Source organism: Rhinolophus sinicus, chromosome X (assembly GCF_036562045.2).
Source record: "Rhinolophus sinicus isolate RSC01 chromosome X, ASM3656204v1, whole genome shotgun sequence".
NCBI lineage: Eukaryota > Metazoa > Chordata > Mammalia > Chiroptera > Rhinolophidae > Rhinolophus > Rhinolophus sinicus.
The window spans coordinates 48,103,412-48,109,411 of record NC_133768.1 but is presented as its reverse complement, the minus strand read 5'-3'; positions in this window follow the sequence as shown (position 1 = coordinate 48,109,411).

Here is a 6,000-nt window from a genome sequence, read left to right as displayed (position 1 = left end):
AAAAAACAAAAAATTAAAAAAAAAAGAATGTCAGCTGATGATAGCTATTCTAACTGTGATGAGGTGATATCTAATTGTGGTTTTTATTTGCATTTCTCTGATGATTAGTGACGTTGAACATTTTTTCAAATGTCTATTGGCCATTTGTATGTCCTCTTTGGAGAAATGTCTCTTCAGATCCTCTTCCCATTTTTCAACTGGATTGTCTGGTTTGTATTTTTGTAATTGAGTTGTATGAGTTCCTTGAATATTTTGGATATTAGCCCCTTATCAGAGGTGCTGTTCGCAAAAATCTTCTCCCATTCAGTTGGTTACCTCTTTATTTTGTCAATGGTTTATTTTGCTGTGCAGAAGCTTTCACGTTTGATATAGTCCCATTCATTCATTTTAGCTTTTGCTTCCCTTGCCTTTGGAGTCAAATTCATCAACAACACAAATAGTAACAAGTATTGGAGAGGCTGTTGAACAAAAGGAACCCTCATATACTGTTGGTTGGAATGCAGATTGATGGCAGTGTCGAGGTTCCTCAAAAAATTAAGAATAGAATTACCATATGACCCAGCAATCCCTCTCCTGGGTATCTACCCAAAAAATCTGAAAACATTTATTCATAAAGACATGTGTGCCCCAATGTTCATTGCAGCTTTATTTACGGTCGCCGATACCTGGAAACAACCCAAATGTTCTTGGATATATGAATGGATAAAGAATTTGTGGTGTATATACACAATGGAATGCTATTCGGCGGTAAGAAAAGACGAAATAGTATCATTTGTGAGAACATGGATGGATGGATCTTGAGACTATAATGCTAAGCGAAATAAGTCAGACATAAAAAGCAGAGAACCATATGATTTCACTGCTATTTGGTATATAAAACTGAAAACAGCAAAAAAACAAGACAAACTAATGAAGGAACAAAAACTCATATACATAGACAATAGTTTAGGGGTTACCAGAGGGTTATGGGAGATGGGGGATTTAGAAGCGAGTAAAAAGGGTCTAATATATGGTGATGGAAAGACAACTGACTCTGGGTGGTGAACACACAATGTAAGATATAAATAAAGTATTACAGAATTGTACACCTGCAATCTATGTAGCTTTCCTCACAATTGTCACCCCAATAAATTTAATTAAAAACAAAACAAAACAAAACAAAAAAACAAAACAAACAAAAAGAGTGTCAGCTGATTTCTCAACAGAAACTGGAGGTCAGAGGGATTTATGTGAAATATTCAAAGTGATGAAAAGCACAGACCTACAACCAAGATTACTCTACTCAGCAAAGCTATCATTTAGAATCAAAGGACAGATAAAGAGCTTCACAGACAAGGAAAAGCTAAAGGAGTTTATCACCACCAAACCAGTATTATAAGAAATGTTAGAGGAACTTCTTGAAGAAGAAGGAGGAAGAGGAGGAGGAGGAGGAGGAGGAGGAGGAGGAGAAAGGATAAAAAAAATATGAATAATAAAATGGCAATAACTTTACAGATAAATGTTTTCAGATTTTTGGGGTAAAAACCCAGGAGAGGGGTTGCTGGGTCGTATCGTAATTCTATTATTAATTTTTTGAGGAAACGCCACACTGTCTTCCATAGAAGCTGCACCAATCTGCAGTCCCACCAACAGTTTATGTGCTCCAATGTTCATTGCAGCTTTATTTATGGTAAGCCAAGACATGGAAACAACCAAAGTGTCCTTCGATCGATGATTGTATAAACAAGATGTGACATACATACTCAATGGAATACTACTCTGCCATAAGAAAAGATGAAATAGTGCCACTTGAGACAACATGTATGAATCTTGAGATTATTATGCTAAACAAAATAAGTCAGACAGAAAAGTTCGAGAACCATGTAATTTCAGATATTTTGGATATAAAACTGAAAGCAACAAAGAAAACAGACAAACAAATAAAGAAACTAAAACTCATAGACACAGACAATAGTTTAGTAGTTACCAGAGTGTAAGGGGAACGGGGTGGTAGATGAAGGTAAATGGGATCAAATATATGGTGATGGAAGGAGAACTGCCTCTGGGTGGTGAACACACAATGTGATATACAGATGATGTATTACAGAATTGTTCACTTGAAACTTATGTAACTTTACTAACCATTGTCACCTCAATAAACTTTAATTTTTAAAAATGGCAACAACTACATATCTATCAACAACTGCTTTAAATGTAAATGGATTAAATGCTCCAATCAAAAGATAACATTGCTGAATAGATTAAAAAACTAAGAAGACCCTTACATATGCTGCATACAAGAGACTCACTTCAGAAGACACCCATAGACTGAAAGTAAAGGGACGGAAAATGATACTTAATGAAAATGGTTACAAACAAAAAAAGCTTGGTTAGCAATACTTATACCAGACAAAATAGACTTTAAAAGAAAGGCCAAAAAGGCCCAGTAATCCCACTTCTGCATATTTATCTGAAGAAAGCCAAAATACTACTTAGAAGGGACATGTGCATCCATTCATTATTTACAATAGTCAAGCATCATTTAAAGAGACAGCATTATTTACAATAGGCAAGCATTACATAAATAGACAGCATTATTTACAATAGTCTAGATATGGAGGCAGCTTGGGTGCCCATCAATGGATGAATAGATAAAGAAGAGGTAGTACATATTTACAATGGAATATTACTCAGCCATTAAAAAATATTGAAATCTTGCTATCTGCAACAACATGGATGGACCTAGAGGGCATTGAGCTGAGTGAAGTCAGTCAGAGAAAGAAAAATGCCATATGATTTCACTTACATGTGGGATCTAAATAACAAAATAAACAAACAAATAAAACAGAAACAAACTCATAGATACTGAGAACATTTTGATGGTTGCCAGATGGGGGGGATGGGTGAAATGGGAAGGGATTAAGAAGTATAAATTGTGGAGGAGCTAAGATGGCGGAATAGATGGGCGCTGCTCCAACTGCCTCCCAGGATCACACCAAAATTACGAATAATTTATATAACATTCAACCTCGGAGTTCATTTGAACACTAGCTGAACAAAACCTCTAAACCAGGGGTGTCCAAACTTTTTACAACGTTTTTTACCAAGGGCCATATGCAATAAAATACACAAACAGCCGGGCCACTCACTCGAGGTGAAGTACGTATTGCCTCACCTGGTTTATTTAAGTAAACTAAATATACTTTTGGAATTTGCTGTGGGCCAATTAACAATGGATTGCGGACTGCAGTTGGCCCGCGGGCAGCAGTTTTGACAACCCTGCTCTAAACTAAGGATTTAAAGAAGAGACCACCACATCGAGACTAGTAGGAGGGGTAGAAACATGAGGCAGGCTGACTCCAGGACCATGGTGAGAGGGTGAGAGGCCAAACCCCATGAGGGGCACTTCAGTGGTGGAGGTTTCCTCTGTTGGGGGAAGGACCATCAGGCCCCGCACCAGGCTCCCCAGCTCAGAGTCTCTTTGTGGGGTAGGGGACTTCCATGATAGCTGGTAGTAGAAATCAGTGAGAACTCTCTTTGTTCAACTTGGTGGGCCAGAGGGTGACTAGAGATCCAGTCACCCTCCTGTGGAGCTGGCACACAGATTCACTCACTGCCAAGCACTCACCTGGTCCCTGACATAGGGCGTGGCTCTGCAGCGGGGGTGGGGTGGGTGGGGGGGCAGTAGCCTGCCCTAAAGGACTGAGCTGACCGCATTCATTGAGGGAGCTGGAGGTTTTTGGACCATTGTTCCCCCTGTGTGGCGCTTACACACAAGTGGTGTACAGGAGGGCACCATTTTTTCAGGGTGTGGGGACAGAGTCCAAGAGAGCAGTTTCTAGGCTCTTGGCCTCATGTGGAAAGGTGCTGGCTCGGTTATTAGATGGCCATCAGCTGTAATCAGATGGCCATCCACTGTGTCTGGGTGCCCATCAACTGTAACCAGTTAGCCATTAGCCACTGATATAACTGCTGTGGTTATGCTGAGGGGTTGTTGGTTGGCAGAGAAGCAGATGGCAGATTGCGGCTCCAGCTTCCTGTGTCTCCAACCAAACCACCTGCAAGAATATAGTGGTATGATTCCCCTATCTATGGCTCCATTGGTGTTCCTTTTTGGCCTCACCATATCCTGCATTCTGTGCGGGGAGCGAGAGCTGAGACCCTGCATGACACAGGGTTAAGCCCTCCCACAGAGGGTCAGGTTTGGGACAGCATTGGTCTGGTGGAATTGGTGATGGTGTGCGCTTGTGCCCCTGCATGCTGCCTTGGGTTCCAGCTCTCTACATGGCTTGTGATATGTTTCTAAGTAGGGAGAGGCCTGACTGTTGGTCACGCTCCAGCTCTGACAGGTTGCTGATTGAGACACAGGCACATGCTGATGCTGCCTTTGATCCCCACTCTATACGCTGCATGTGCAGTGTTGCCAGGGTGGTGCCTGGCTGTGGGGCTGCTCTGCCTGATCCACGGGCTGCTGATTGGGACAGACAGAGACAGAGTTTTCCTGAGAGTGTTGGGCCAAGAGCTGCGCGGCAGCACAATCTTGCAAAGGCATTTGTGCAGGATGGTTGCTGGTGTAGAAGCACGCTGTTCGGACTTGGTGGGGGGGGCACTGACACACCCTGTATTGCCCTGGGGGCCTGCCCCACCCACCTACAGATGCGTTGCCAGGGACACCCTGGGCCCATGGTGCCTGGCTCCCACCTTCACAGGTTATAGAGGGTTTTTGCAGCAGAGGAAAGCTTGCAGCAACCTGTTGGGATTTTTGGTGGTGAGCATGGCTCCAGGGCCCATGGCAGCTCACTGAGAGCCTGAGAGGGAGGCCTGCAGCTCACGATGTGCTGTGCTCTTCCCTTCAAAATAGTTGGTGCTGAGTTGCTCAGAGACTCTATATTGCTGAGCAAGTGGCCTGAAGATTAAAGCGGATGGGGAGATTTTTTCTTTTCTTTTTCTATTTTTTGTTTCTTTTCTTTTAATCCTCTCTTTTATTTTTTATTTTGTTTATTATTACCATTTTTCCCTTTTTCCTTTTATTCTTTTTTTTCTTTTCTTTCTCTTTCATCTTTTTGTTCATTTTTCTTCTTTTGTCTTTTGTTGTTGTTGTTGTTGTTGTTGTTTCCCAGGTTTGTTTGTCTTGTTACTACTTTGGTTATTATTTTACTGTCTTGTTCTACTGTTTTTGTCTCTTTTATATATCTCTGTTTCTCCTGTCTCATCATTGATATCAAGTTTTTGTGGGGGTGTATTTGTTTTTTGGTGTTGTTGGTTTGCCTTGCTTTGTTTTTGTTTTGCAAAGTGGACATGGGCCTAGCACTGATCCAGGAGCTGAGGCTACTCTGAATTTGTAAAAACCACTGACCATAGCCTTTATTCACATGTAACACCACCTCGCCCACCACATTGCCAGGGCACTATGGGTGCCTGGGTGACTGGACCCACCCCCACAAACTATGGAAAAGGTTTTTTATGACAGCAGATGGTCTGCAGAGCCCTGGGGTCATCTTCATGGTGTTCAGTGACTCCAAACCTGCACCACAGCCACTCAGGAGCAGCTCTTGAGAATTTGTGAGCTTGAGGTGGAGGCTGGCTGTAGAGCCCTCAGAACTCTGCACATGGGGGTCACAGGCCACGTATTGGTGTAAGATATGAACCTGCATTAACTTCTTAAAACCCATCCGTCACGTCTTGTAACTCACTTGAACACCATCCTGCCCAGCTAGAGCCACATTGCCAAGGGCACCTTCAACACTGTGTCAAATTGCCAGCCACATACTCCTAAAGAGTCTCTTTCAATAGTTTTGCCTTATGAGCAACTCTCAGGTGGCAAGAGGCCTAGGGGTCTCTGAGCCTTTTGCTAAACTGCCTCAGGACCAATATTGGTGGTAGCCAGCCTCAATTCACAGAGACCACCCACACATGACTCCAGCTCCAGCACAGGCAGCAGCCAATGGCATACAGCTTTGAGGAATCTACCAGGTAGCCATAGCCCAGTAACAGACAAGGCTTAAACAGCCCTGAGTGGAA